This window comes from Sturnira hondurensis, unplaced genomic scaffold (genome assembly GCF_014824575.4).
Source record: "Sturnira hondurensis isolate 20B ecotype Veracruz unplaced genomic scaffold, ASM1482457v3 Scaffold0015509, whole genome shotgun sequence".
In the NCBI taxonomy this organism is placed as follows: domain Eukaryota; kingdom Metazoa; phylum Chordata; class Mammalia; order Chiroptera; family Phyllostomidae; genus Sturnira; species Sturnira hondurensis.
In genome coordinates this window covers 6,633,583-6,648,195 of record NW_028088140.1, presented here as the reverse complement: position 1 = coordinate 6,648,195, position 14,613 = coordinate 6,633,583, and the positions used below count along the sequence as shown (strand labels likewise).

The 14,613-nt window shown below is 44.0% G+C and overlaps 1 protein-coding gene across 1 annotated transcript in view; it reads right to left on the bottom strand.

Moving 5' to 3' along the window:
* Positions 1 to 14,613, bottom strand: part of PLXNC1 (plexin C1) — a 151,913-nt gene that overhangs the window by 114,725 nt on the left and 22,575 nt on the right. The gene's annotated exons all lie outside the window — the stretch shown is intronic.

Genomic DNA, 14,613 nt, shown 5'->3' with positions numbered 1-14,613 from the left:
ACTCTACCCAGCCAAGCTGCCCTCCCCATCGGACTCAGCTCCTGTACAGACAGACGGTAGGGGCATCTAGCCAACCCAGGTTTTGTTTTCAAGTCCCTGATGCTTCGGGGCCACATATACTTCGACTACTCAAATCTTCCCAAGTTCACCTGCAAGGGCAAGACTCTGTTGAAACTAATGACACCCATGTATCCTTTGCCCAGAGAGGTGAAATGTATTTAGAACTAAATAAATCAGACATTAAACCCATTGGGAAAATAATGATTTTAAAGGAAACTCCACAAGAGGAAACTAATTTTAAAATTGACTGAACCTTTGTCAGAGGGCATTCCAATGCAACGGTGGGTCCCTTGCGGTACAGATATTAGCAAGACCAGGTCAGCCACTCCTCTTAGGGTAACCACTGACAATACTTGGCCTCTACGATATTCATCAATATCCTCTAATACATAGTGGAATTAAGCCCATTAGAGGGATTGCTTTAAAAGGGGCCTTCTAATGCCCTGTAGGAGGACCATCTCTGCTACAGTCATGCTGTGCAAACCAGCAGAAGAGATAGTTATGGGCTCTCCTTTGCTTATTTATCTTCCTCCTTCTGGTGAGTCTCCACTGAATTCTCATCACACTGAACACTTCTGTCCGTCAACTGGCTCCTCATGAAAGACTCTTGCTTTCTACACCCAATGTTACTTTAACTCGATGTAACAGTCTTCACCCAGCAACCCTGCTGCCATTTTTGAAGGCTAAAGACACTCACAATTGTGTTTTGCTTACTGACCACCTTTGCTCCTAGCAATGGTTTGTAGGAACCTCCTACAGATAATGCTGACTTCATCTGGTTTACAGACAGAGCTTATCTGAAAGATGAAGAGGGATATGCAGTAACTTCCGTGGTGCACATAACGGAAGTTTCCTATTTACCTGAATTAGACCTGCCCAGCAAGCTGAATTAATTGCTCTGACTTGAGCTTGTCAATTGGCCAAAGATCAAATAGCCAATATTTACATCAACAGTAACTATGCCTTTGGCGTAGCTCACAGCTTCCAGATGTTGTGGAGGCAGCGAGGCTTCTTAGCTTCTGCAGGGCAACCCATGAAGAATAGAAAACAGGTTGCAGAATTATTGGATGCCACACAGCAACCAAAACAATTGGCAATTATCAAAGTTCCAGGACATTCTAACGCTGCCACCATGGAAGCAAAAGGAAATAATTTAGCTGATGCTGCAGCTAGACAAGCAGCAATAAGGACCCAAATCATCCAGACTCAGACCTAAGGATGCTTCTTCTTTCTATTATATTGATAAAAGACTGTCTTTTATCGTTCCGACAGACAACTGCAGAGGGAGAAAAGAAGATAGGGTAACAGAAAGGGGGGAACCTTTGACTCAGACAAATAGATATGGTTTGGACCCAATCGGAGTTCAGTCTAGCCTGTGACAGAGGGTTAATTACATATACTTCCACATGCGCAGGAGCCGGCACACTGGGGTCCTGCAAAGATGACTCCATGGAGGGAACTCGCCCGCTGGAAGCCTTGTTCTACTGTAACTCATAAAGTGTACAGCAGGTGTTCTATCTGTCCAAAATCTAACCCTGCAAAATCACTCCACAGGTCCCAGGAGCATTTCCTGTTCCCTTTGGGTCCACTTGAAGTGTGGCAATTGGACTTTGTGCAAATGCCACCATCTCAAGGATATGAATATGTGCGAGTTACAATTCGTATGTTTTCTCACTGGGTTGAAACATTCCCTTGCAAGAGAGTAACAGCCTTAATGGTAGGTAAATTATTACTGGAAAAATAATTCCTAATTAGGGAATTTCCTCTGAGTTACAGTGACTGAGAGACTCATTTCACTGGGCATATAATGCAATCCATTTGTAATATCTGGCCTATTCTGGGCCACTTTCATTGTGTTTACTAATCCTAGTCCTCTGGAATGGCAGAACATACAAATGGTACAATTAAAACTCAACTAGCTAAATTTTCAGACGCTTTTAGTCCCCCTTGGTCAAAGCGCTCCCTATAGTGCTCCTCAATCTGAGATCTCCTCCCATTGGCAAACATGGCCATTAGTTACTGGTCACTCTATGCATCTAAGTGAAGGGACATATGAACTAGCCTTACTAAAAGGAGACATTCTGCATCGTTATCAAGGAGGTATTAACCAGCTTTTAAAAACTGATAAATTAGTCACTGATTCACAGTGTACTCCCAGGAGACGAAGACTTCAAAGGCTATGATTTACAACCAGGGGATTTTGTCCCATGGAAAAAGACATCAATTAAAGACACTTTCCAGCTTTGTTGGAAGGGACCTTATCAGGTATTACTCACTAATCTATATGCAGCTAAACTTAAAGGTGTTAACTCAAGTATTCACATTTCTCATCAAAAACAAAAAAGTGCTTAACCACAAATGGACATCCACCCCATCTCTGACACTTGCCTCCACCTGGAGTGAAGATCAAGGACTCCTCAGAAATGAGAAGCTGCTGACATCAGAGATAGATCCCAAGATGTTGACAAGCCTGTATACCCTCACACTGGTGTTGAACTTGAAAAACCATTGGTTTGATTGTCTTTACCTGTCTGCTAATAATATTAGTCATAATAATAATTGTACTTGTTCTTTGGGCTTTTCTCAAACTTTATGTATACAGCCAAACTGTTAATTCCTAGAGGTGTATAAGATAACTTCTGTATTATCAATAATACTCTTATGGTTTCTCTTTAGAAATTTAGAAGGAATGGCCCTAGCTGGTGTAGCTCAGTGGATTGAGTGCTGCCTGCAAACCAAAGGGTTGCTGGTTCAATTCCCAGTCCGGGCACATGCCTGGGTTGTGGGCCAGGTCCCCAGTAGGGGGTGCGTGAGAGGCAACCACACATTGATGTGTCTCTCCCTCTTTTTCTCCCTCCCTTCCCCTCTCGAAAAAAAGTATAAATAAATAAAAATCTTTAAATTAAAAAAAAAGAAATTCAGAAGGAATGTTATTGTAGAAGAAAGGAAAGGGATGCATGTGTTTTTGAGAGAAGTTAAAAGGATGTAGTTCGTCCTAGTAAGTTAGTTATTTCTGAATGAGTAAAAAGAGAAAACTAAGAAAGACAAGAGAAGTTACAGGAACTCACTGGAAAAGGAGAATTGAGAAAGGAATTTTATGTATAAGTGCTAGAGCCTAATTATGGGTACATACTTACCTGCTATCCGAACAAAAACTACTGAGTGTATTGATTCAGATGGAAGCTGAGGTGGTTAGTTTAAAAAATGGCCCTCTATAACTACTGGTAAGGCACATGAAATTTGCTTATGAAACTCTTGCTGTCCTCCTGGCCTCTGGAAATTCAGATGGCAGTTGTAATTTACCCTAGTATGTTCTTACAGCCTTTGTCCCAATTAAACCTTAAGGTTACAAGTCCCAATTGCACAACTAGTGGGAATCAGATTAATAACGAAGGGCACTTGAGTGCTTCCAATACGAAGTAGATGGGCCATAGTAAATGGGAACCAACTGCATAGACTGTGAAAACTGAAGCGTTGTACAGTGTGTCTGCCAACTGTAAGGAAATGTTATACTAGAGGTAAAACATGGAAAAGGGAGGCAGACAACCAAACTTCAATCATGAGAGCTTACAGGTTAGCTGTAAGCCATCCCTTTCTCTTTTGAGAAAAATTTGGCCTTGACTTTTAAGGTGAGGGTTTCATCCCATCCCCAGTGGCCTGTCTTCCAGCAAGACAAGGGATGATACTAAGACTTCCTGGAAATGAGCCTTCCTAGCTCTGTGGGACCACATTACCGAACCAAGAGGTTTGTTATTACTGCATCCTTCAGACTGATTTATGGCCAAAAAGAGGGAAGTGTGGACAAAAAGGGCCATATTCAACCTGACAAGCTGGGGGGGCGGGGGGCTACCATGGTGGGGCCTGCAAACTCAGAGACCTGAAGCATGCATGTAGGATGGTCTGAAATTAAAGCTTCCTAACTAGAAGTGGGTTATGGCAGGCAGTCACGTCCTAGGCCTGTAGCTTTCTTGACAAAGGTCAATCTTTACCTTAAGTGAGCCTGTCCAGTGTCTTTTTGGATCTAAGATTCACATACCTTTGGTGACAGAATATTTTCCTTTTTTAGACCCATTAGAGCCAACGTCAGGCACCAGAGCAGGAGACCACAGAACCCCCCATTGTCATCTTGTTCTGCAAATACCTCTGTGTGCTGTGAGTGTTCATTATCAACTGTCTTGTACCCACCAATGCAAAAAAAGTGTTTCTCTCTGTTTTACTTTTTATCCAACCCAGAGATTTCCCTGCTTTGCTTTCCCCGCCCTCTTAATCTACTGCCAATGGAGTTCACACAATGCCTCTATACCTCCTCCTTTAATTCTAAGGTATAAAATAAGCTGCAAAACTATCATTCTCTTGAGCATTTTTTCAATTTGTTGAGATTTTGCTTCCTGGTAATTGTTGTCAGTTTAGCTCAAATAAGTTCATAAAAATTCTCTACAGATTTGGATGTTTCTGACATCAGCAAATTCATATTCTTTATAAGCTCAGATTCAAAGAGTTGATCCAGTCCAGGAAAGTGCTTGCACAGAGAAGAAACAGGAGCCAATTTAAAAAAGACTGATAGAAATATTCTCAAGTGAGACTTAAGAGAAGAAAGGCTGCTGCACAGATTTCCTTTGTCACATCTAAAAGCGCCATTTGGCAGAACCACCTAGGAAGTGTTCTCGCCCAGAATACTAACTAAGCCTACACCGCTAACTTTCACTTAGTATCAGAAGGAATAGAGCACAGGTGGCAAACACAAGGCCCGCGGGCCACGTTTTATCCGCCCGGCACCTGGTTTCTACCAGGCGGCAGCACTGAGCTCCTTCCCCCTAGTTAAGGAGCAGTTACATTTACACAGTCCTAAAATTACACTGGGCCCTTTGAAGGCAACTGCAAGGCTGACGTGGCCCCCAGTGAAATGAGTTTGACAACCCGGAAATAGAAGAACAAGCTAAATGATATCACAAGAAAGTGAACTCGCAGTGCCACCATGGACACATTCACAGGCACCAGGCTCTGCTTCCTCGTCCAGTCAGTGGTGGGGATAACAGGAGGGACTTCTTCCCGAATCCAGTGGCCGTGCAGGGAGGAGGCCGCTCCCGAATGAGAGAAATAGAGTGACCAAATGTGATTTTGAGAACCTTGTTTGGATGCCAATTTGAACGAGAACAATTTTAAAAGGCATTTTTGAGCTAATCAGGATATTTTAGTTACATGGACTCAGTATTAGATAAGGCTAAATAATTACTAATAATTTTGTTAGTTGGAATAATAACATGGTTATTTAAGAAAATGATTGGTTTTTTAGAGATGCATAAAGATATGAGGGGGTGAAATAACATAGTATCTGGAATTTGCTTTAAGATAAAAAGCCAATAAAAATATAATTTATAGTATGTTGACTATAGTTAGTAACAAATACATCCTGTATTGTATAGTCTCAAGCTGCTTAATGAGTGAATCTTAAAGTTCTGACGATGGGGAAAAAATGCGTAACTTAGGTGTGGTGACTGACATTAACCAGAACTTGTGCTGGTGACCAGGCCATGGCACACATAGATTCCAGATCACTGCACAGTACATCTGAAATAATATAATGTTGCACGTCAACCACACCTTGATAAAAAATGTATAAACCACCACCTTACATGTGGAATCTAATGAGCAAACCAAACTGGCAAGCAAAACAGAGAAGAGGCATGGATGCATGAAAGAGACTGACAGTTGTCCCAGGGGTGGGGGAGAAGCACTGGATGAAGGAAGGGGGAGGGATCAGAGGCACACAGACACAGGGAGCAGTGGGGACGGCCAGAGGGAAGGGGGCAGGGCTGGCTGGAGGTGGGCAACGGGGGGGCGGGGGGGGAAACGGGGGCACAATAATGGTGTCAGCAATAAAAATAAAGTTAAAAATACCCAAAGCCTCCTTGCCCATTTTCAATGAGTAAACAGCTGCCCTGTAGCTGTTATTGGGGCTTATGTTAGTCTTGGAGCATGATTGATAGAGATGGGCAGAAGCTAGAAAGATCTAGTTTGGGGCAACTTTGATTTACTCTGGAGACAAGGCATCAGCATTCTCTCTAGAACACTGAATTATGGGAAGTCTTTCCTTCTTGCATTAGAAAAAATGACCAAAGTCCACTGTACGCCAGAGTTTACCACCCAGTCTCCTGAACAAACTATTTCAGTGGCCTACACTGAAACTTGTCCCGATAACCATAGATGCTGGGGTTAAACTGTTATGTTTCGCTGAAGTGGGAGTGAGGTGTTACCTCTGGAAGGTAATGGGGCATTATCTACCAAAATTATAATACATACACCCTTAGGCTGAGTGGTGTGAAATCATATGTGTGCATGGTCATTCACTATGTGTTTATATACAGAGGATCGAAACGGCCTCATTGTCCAGCCACAGCAAACAAGTAAACTGTAGCACAAACAACTGAATTCCAGTCAGCCATAAAAAGAATTAGAAAGCTCTTTATGTTTAACATGTTACATTAAATATGTATATATTTGCATGCACAAATATTTTATGTACATATGCAGGTACCATATATACAGATATGTTTTATATAGTTAATAAAAGAGGAAAAAGTATCTTCCTCCTTTTGCTTGCAGACATACATAAAATATCTTTGGAAAGATACCCAAGAAACCAGTATCACAGAGGGAAGAAACATTTGACTTTCAATGTATATTCTTTTGGTTCTTTTGCACTTTGAGCAATATCAATATATTAGCTCAAAAAATAAATACGCACAATTGAAACGTAAAAAGTGTTTGAGGAAGTGTTTGGCTGAATTATTTTTTGTTTTGCTAGATCACACAAAGAACTGTCTCCAGAACCCTGAGGACAGCGCAGCAAGTTTTCATTTTCATCACAAGGGACCCAAACATGCTACACAGGGTGCTGAGGTCTCTGCTTCTGTGGTCCTCAACTTTCTGAGACGACTACGGAACAGGAAAGAGATGACTGTCTTCCTCCTTCAGGTTTCTATTAATAGCACCTCCACCTCACCCGTCCCCATCCCCACAGCCCAGACCAGGGGCCCCAGGGGACACTTGGATCTTCCAACCACAAAATGCATGTCAACATCGACCCAGAAAAGCAAGCCAGTAAGACTGGAGCCAGGGGAGTGCTCCTCCCTTCGCTCCATTCAGCTGCACGGCCTTGGAAAGAACGTGATCAGTGAAGTGTAGCAGGAAGTAATGGTGGGTCACAGAAACTGAAAATGGGCTGAATTTTGCATGAGAGAAACCTCATCCTGCTCACACACACATACTCCTTGGGTGTGATATGGAATTTTACCCATCATTTCCAGGGTATGCCCTTCCTACAGATCTTATTTGAAGTCAGCCTGAGCCATGCATGCTCTGATATACCCCTTCAACCTTCAAGTCTCAAATGTCACCTCTCCTGAAAAGAGAAGCTTCTATTGTACCCCACTGTCACCCTCCAACCATCCCTCTGTTTTCTTCACAGCACTTACCACCATCTGAAATGACTGTTATTGATTAATCCATTTGCTCATTTTCTGTCTTTTTCTTCCAATCACAGGAGCAAGGATATTGCCTGTTTCATTCACTTTTGTATATCCCCAGCACCCAGACAGTGCCTGGCACATAAAAGGTGCCCAATAACTATTTATTCAAGAAGAAAATTCTCTATTAGCATTCAAGATTTTGTAAGGGTTTTCATATTTTTCCAGCTGGAATCTGCCTGGAAAACTTATTTTTTCTGATGAAGAATTTCAGTTTATGTCAACATATTGTTTCTGTTGACATCTTCCTAAAGCGTCATTGACTAGTCTTGGGATTTTTGCTGCATACAAAAAACAAACAAACAAAAACCAACAACTATAGACCTGAAATACATGGTGTGTGAGACTTCCACACCACACAGTCAGTTGCATTACAGTTTAACACCGCTGTCAGGAGGGACAGCGCAGTGAGGAAAATGAGCAGGGAGGAATTAAACAGAGACCATTGTTTGTCTTCCTTAATATTACCATGAGACAGAAAAGTCATGGGATTCCAAAAGTTCAACTACGATGACTTTCTGTCCTTAGGCCTCACCCTGCAGGGCTAACCAGTTGAAGGACAAATGGACCAATCTTCTCATTTTCCCTCATAAACGCACACACACAGAAGCCAGGTAATTTTCCAAAAGCATTTAATGTGCTTCTGGAGTTAGGCATAACAAAGATGAAATGCAAAGATTAGGCAAATTCCTCTCTTGCTTCCAGTCCATTGTCCTTCTATCATTATTATAACGTGTAAGAGAAGCGCACAGCCTGAATCACAAGCTCCAGATCGTGGATTATGAGGGAGTAGGAGCTCTGAACTGGGGAGCCCCCCAAACTCACAGACCGAAATGAATGACGCGAGGCTGAACTTGAAATAGCTTCGTGAGACGTTCCAAATAGCCAACTGGGGGGGCCCATTTCCGAGTTTTCACACTTCTTGGCCCATTGCCTTAGCTCAGTCACCCACTTCTAGCCCCAGGTCCTGCTCAGGTTTCCCCATGGTCTCCTTTTTCTTATGTGAACATTCTGTGGGAATATATGTATCTTGAGCTTGTCCTGTAAACGTTTTTATTAAAAAATAAAATAAATAAAAGATTTTGTTGTTGTTGTTTTCTCGTAGTTCACTTGAAACTTTAAAAACCAGAGTCCAGGAGGGCTCCCCAGGTGTTACATAGTTTGTCTACAGTGAGAATGCAGGAAGGTCTTTCTAGAACTGGGTTGAATTCCACTCCATCGTTTGGATAACTGCAATCCATTGGGGGGAGTGAGGTTTTGAGGCCAGCGGGGCTTTGCTGCTGGATAGGGGAAAGGGCATGATATGGCTTCCTGCACCCTGAACCCTACCTCAGTACTAGGGGTGTTGAAGAAACCCAGCACTAGCTTCCCATCACTGGTGCTACTCCCAGAACCAACTCAAAGGCAGATTTCCTACTTTTGCTCTCAAGCCGTCTACTGAGGAAAAACAGGCGCCCCAAGTACAGGGTGTGGCACAAGTAGCGCCACTCCTCAGGTAGGGCACATGAATGCCTTGCACGAGATGGACAGCAGTTTGAACGTTTCACCTAAAATGTCATCTGGTGTGCTCGAGTGGGATACTGTTATGTTACAGAGTTACATGCTTATAATTTCATAATAAAAGATTTTTATGTGATAAAAAGGGGCCCTATTCCTGGCTGGTGTAGCTCAGTGGATTGAGCACAGGCTGTGAACCAGAGGGTCACAGGTTCGATTCCCAGTCAGGGCACATGCCTGGGTTGAGGGCCAGGTCTCCCAGTGGGGAGTGCGCAAAAGGCAACCACGAATTGCTATTTCTTTCCCTCTCTCCCTTCCTCCCTTCCCCTCTCTAAAAGTAAGTAAATAAAATCTTTATTAAAAATAAAAGGGCGCCTTATTTGTGCCAACCCCTGCCGGATCATCAGGGCTCCCACGAGCCACGGGACACGCAGCCCAGAGAGAAAAGGGCTCTTTCTTCTTCTAACACAGAAAGCGGAACAAACCCAAACCACAGAGGCCATAGCTCCTTCTCAAGAAACCCCAAATAGTGGAATCTTGGTACTGACCTAGCTACTGCAATATTAGAAATGAAATGAAAAATAAAACCCAGCCCCACCAACTCCACCAAGCTCTGCAGACTACATTTTTATCAGCAGTGTAGTTTGGGGAGCGCCTGCTTCACTTCACATCACCTTGAGCAAGCTACCAAACTTCTCTGAGCCTCAGGTTTTCTCCATTTATAAAGCTGGTGTGGTAATAAGATTGACTCTCGAGACTAGACAAGCTAACCCGTGCAGACTCTGGTTCTAACCCTAGGCACATAGTCAGCACTCAGAAACGTCAGCTATTGTCATTCCCCGCCCGCTGCCTTGTTATCTCGTGCTCACAAGAAAGGTTAACAGGCATGGGTAAAGTTGCAAATTTCACATTTCATGCATATTATGTTATTATCTTACCACCTGGAAAAGCTCAAAATACCCGAGTCTGCCCTTGAAATAAGGATAATTTTTTATGTGCATTGGCTCAAAGAATCCAAACCACGTGATAGGCTGTGCTACAAGCTGGAAAAGGAGCCAGCATGTGTTTATGAAACTGTGTATGCTTATCGGTGTCCTGGCCTCACAGCAGGTATGACATAAATCCCCCAAAAGCTGAGTTCAGTGTGACCATGCTTTCTGAGCTGATCTCAGTGGAGACGCTGACAACTGAAAAATTAGAGAATGCAATCCTGTTCAGAAAGGAAGTAAAATGAGGAAATAACAGAGCGGGGTGGTGACTGAATATAACCTGTCTTATAACCATCGGGACAGAACACTGATAAAATAAGGGGGCAGGTTAGAGCCTCTCAAAGGACCCTTTCGGTTCTAAAGTCCTTTCATTTTTTTCTAAAATCTTACGAAGGGACTTAGGAATAAAGACAGGACAGGGGACAGGAAAAGTATTAGCACACTGCTAAGTCTTGTTTTTCCACTTATCATGAGTAAAATCTTACCTTTGGAAGTAGTGCTGGATTACTTGGAAAAAGTGCAAGTCTTCAAAGATACTTTTAAAGTGATGCACTCTCTCGGCTTAAGCTCAAAATAATGTTTCCATATAACAAAATATGATACAGCTATTTAAAAATATTGTTTATAAGAGGCTTGCCATAACATTTTAATATTGCATTTCTCCCATTAACCAAAGGGAAAAAAAGGATAGAGTCTGACCTCAAATATGTAAAACAAGGAAACAAAATGAACCCCCAGACTACTGACAGCAGCGGTCCCTCTGACACAGCAGACGCGTTTCTCCTGTGCTTCCCCTCAGCCCCTGCTCCACTTTGCTGTTTTTTCTAGGAGCACATATCACTTAAATTTTTTTAACGTATGTTTACTGATTTTAGAGAATGAGGAAGGCAGAGACAGAGAGATGTGAGAGAGAAGCACCGATCGGTCGCCTCCTGTACACACCCCGGACTAAGGATCGAACCCACAGCCTCGTGACATATCAGAGGATGCTCCAACAAGTGAGCCATACTGGCTGGGGTGAGCCTATATCACTTTTACAATTTTTTTAAAAAGCACTTAAATAACATGATATTTAAAATGCACTGTATTATGTGAAAAGTCTACAAGGTTCTCAGAGATTTAAAAGGCCAGGGTTTCTTGTGTGCTGGTAAAAAACAGCAATTGGCCCCCAACTGCTATTCCCTGTCTCTCATCCAACCAGCCATACACCACAGTGCCTGGCATCTGTCAAAATGCCATCAACTCTTGATCCCAGGGAAGCATGAGGCTGATCTGTCTTGAGTTGGGTTTTGTTTTTCCCTGCTCATTAGTACCTCCACTCTAGGGCGTGAGGAGCCAAGCCTGTGTCTGTCAATGCTTGGCTTTTCTAACAGTCTGGTGACAAGTCTGGCAAGGCAGGGAAGCTTGAAGTGTTTGAATAAAGGGATTTGGGGACTATTTGTGTCTTCTGAATCATCTCTTCTCAGTCCCGAGTCTCCAGGACTCTGGGGAGTCCTGGGCAATGCATCCAGGAATCTGCACACAGCTACCTGGGGAGTCTTGGGAATGACTGGGCTGCTCTAGAGAGCCTTGGAGAGGCTAAGTCAGCTCAAAGCTACCTTGTCCCTGATAACTTCCTCCTGAGGGAAGCAAGGGGCTTCCTTCCTAGGAGGTTATCATGCCAGACAGGCATCATGCCACTCCAACGGTCTATCTTTTCAAGCTGTGATTTCTCTCTGAGCCTCTAAAAGAAAAATCCCAGGACTCACCCCAGGACCACGGGTCACCCACCATCAACCCCCCACCTTCAACCCCAATATCAACATGCTTCCCACTCCCCACCAGAGAGCCCTCAGGGAGCAGTCACCCTAGCCAGACAGAGGTTACAAAGTCACGAAGGAGTGTAGAGCGGTCTCTGAAGTAGCTCCAGGTTCATATCCCTGCTCTGCCACTGTGTGACCTTGGGCACATCACCCAGTTTCTTGGGCTTCGGTTCCCTCATCTGTAAAATGCGAACAGTGTATCTACTTCACAGAGTTCTGGAGAGGACTGAATTAGCTAGATACAAGGTGTCACAGTCATTTTCATGGGGGGGGGGGGCCACATCAGCCTCACGGTTGCCTTCAAAGGGCTGAATGTAATTTTAGGACTGTGTAAATGTAACTATTCCTTAACTAGGGACAAGGAGCTCATGGCTCAAGCTGGATAAAACAAGGTAAAGGGCTGGATTCAGCCCACGGGACTTGTGTTTGCCACCCGTGAGCTAGAACGCGCAGAATGAGTGGCACGTAGAAATTACTGTAATAAATGTTAACAGTCACAAAACAAACAGAAAATCAGCCCACCCTGTTAGTCAAACAAGGCCACCGGTGTGGCTTCTGAAGGGGTACCCCTTCCCACTGCTGAGGAAAGTGAGACTTCAGTCGACCACCTCTTCCTCAGCAGCTTGGAGCTGCAGCGTAGCTGGACCTCTCTGGTGCCAAAACATCTCTAAACACCGGGCAGCCTCACACAGACCAGTGGGTCCGAAAACCAGGAGGGGCAAACCGGGCCTCCCCCTGGGGAGCTATCTGTAGTCAAGTGTTCGTTCCTTCACCTTCAATTTCCCATGTAACGGTTTGGTTGGCTCAGTGTTGGAGAAACAGTGTTCTTGTCAAAACACTCATCAAAAATATCCCAAATCTGAAGAGATAATTGGAGAGGAGGCCCGGCTGGATTGATGGGAACTTCTTCTGCCAGGTTAATGGGTCCAATCAGCATGCCCGGCCCGGTGCAGCTACAGCTGTCACCGCATGGCGCCCAGCAACCAGGGGAGAGTGACTGATGGGTGTTTACCTTTCCCAGGGAAATTAAACTAACACAACAGGAAAGATGATCAATGTATATTTTAAAAGAATGTGTATATAAACAAACTCCCTCCCATATGTTACTGGGTTTCCTCCAAAGAAAACAGATTAAATCAAATGCCTACCAGGCACTCGGCACTGTATTAGGCTGTGGGAATTCATGGCCCCCTTTTCAACACACTTCCAATCAAGTTGAGAAGGCCACACAAACACAGGGGAAAGGTTAGGCATGAAAGCAAGTCATCTGTAATGAGCCGAAAAAAGAAAATGATACAGATAATGACTATTTCAGGAGAGGAGGGAAAAACATGATCACTACAGGCTGAGGAGTCCTCAGAGATGAGGTGCAGTTTAAGCCAAGCCAAAGCACAGAGACAGAGCTTTCAGGAAAACAGAGAAACAAGAGAAAGTGATTCGGGAAGGGGCGCAGTACGAGCAAAGGCGTGGGAGCTTTGCTGCCCAACGGCGAGGTCGGAGCAGGGCGAGCTCGGGTTTGGCTAGAGGGGGAGAGGTGCGCGGAAGACAGGACTGGAGACCTTCAGACGAGTAAGGGGGTTTCCAGGTTGTCTAGCACAATCTCGCCTTACAGACACAGAAATGGGGTCTCAGAGAAGTTAGGCCATTCACCTAAAACCACACAGCTAGTTATCAGTGGGAGATCAATTGGGAAAACAAATCCACTAATGTTCAGTTTAGAATCTGAGCTGACAGTGTGTTGGCTGGCTACAGACAGACACGGGAATGTCACCCTTGGGTGACAGAAATAGTGCAGTGCCCAACCACACGTGATGGGGGAGGCCACAGGAAGTGTTCACTAAATGCATGCTGAAGGCATTGAGAAAATAACCGCTACATAATCTCAGGCAAGTTACTAGGTATTTCTGATTTTCTCCTCCTTCCCACGGCCCCTCCCTTGTGTGAATAAAATATCTCAACCTGACCAGTGGTGCATCCAATCAGTAGGAAAACATAGTCCTGAGAGACAAAAGTCGAGGGGAATCTCAAAGGATTCCAGGTCTCTACCCTCTCTGTGGTGTGTGGGGGTACAAAGGGCGAAAACCAAACTCCCTCTGTGGGTGGTAAGTGGGCTGGAGTCAAGGAGTGCCTGGTTTTTTGTTGTTGTTTTTTTGTTTTTGTCTGTTCAAGCCCTATAATCTCTCATTTCTTTGAAGTTGTGGGAAATCAGGTGCTTTGTACATTTTCACTATAAAGGAGACAGAACCAACAGGNCAAAAGTCGAGGGGAATAATCTCAAAGGATTCCAGGTCTCTACCCTCTCTGTGGTGTGTGGGGGTACAAAGGGCAAAAACCAAACTCCCTCTGTGGGTGGTAAGTGGGCTGGAGTCAAGGAGTGCCTGGTTTTTTGTTGTTGTTTTTTTGTTTTTGTCTGTTCAAGCCCTATAATCTCTCATTTCTTTGAAGTTGTGGGAAATCAGGTGCTTTGTACATTTTCACTATAAAGGAGACAGAACCAACAGGTTAAATGTCTCAGGGAGGTAAGTCAGGGACGCGGTAGGGGCCAGACCCCCATTTACCTTGCCCAGGCGACTTGTGAATAAGGAAAGAGAAATATCTTGGCACCAACCAGGAAAGAAGGAGGCTAGTGCTTTCTTACATAGCCAGGGAGATTATTACATGTAGATTTCGAGAAATTTCTTTCAAGCCATTTCTGGGGGCGGGGGTCCCTGAGGAGTTCATAAACAGTATGGTATTGTA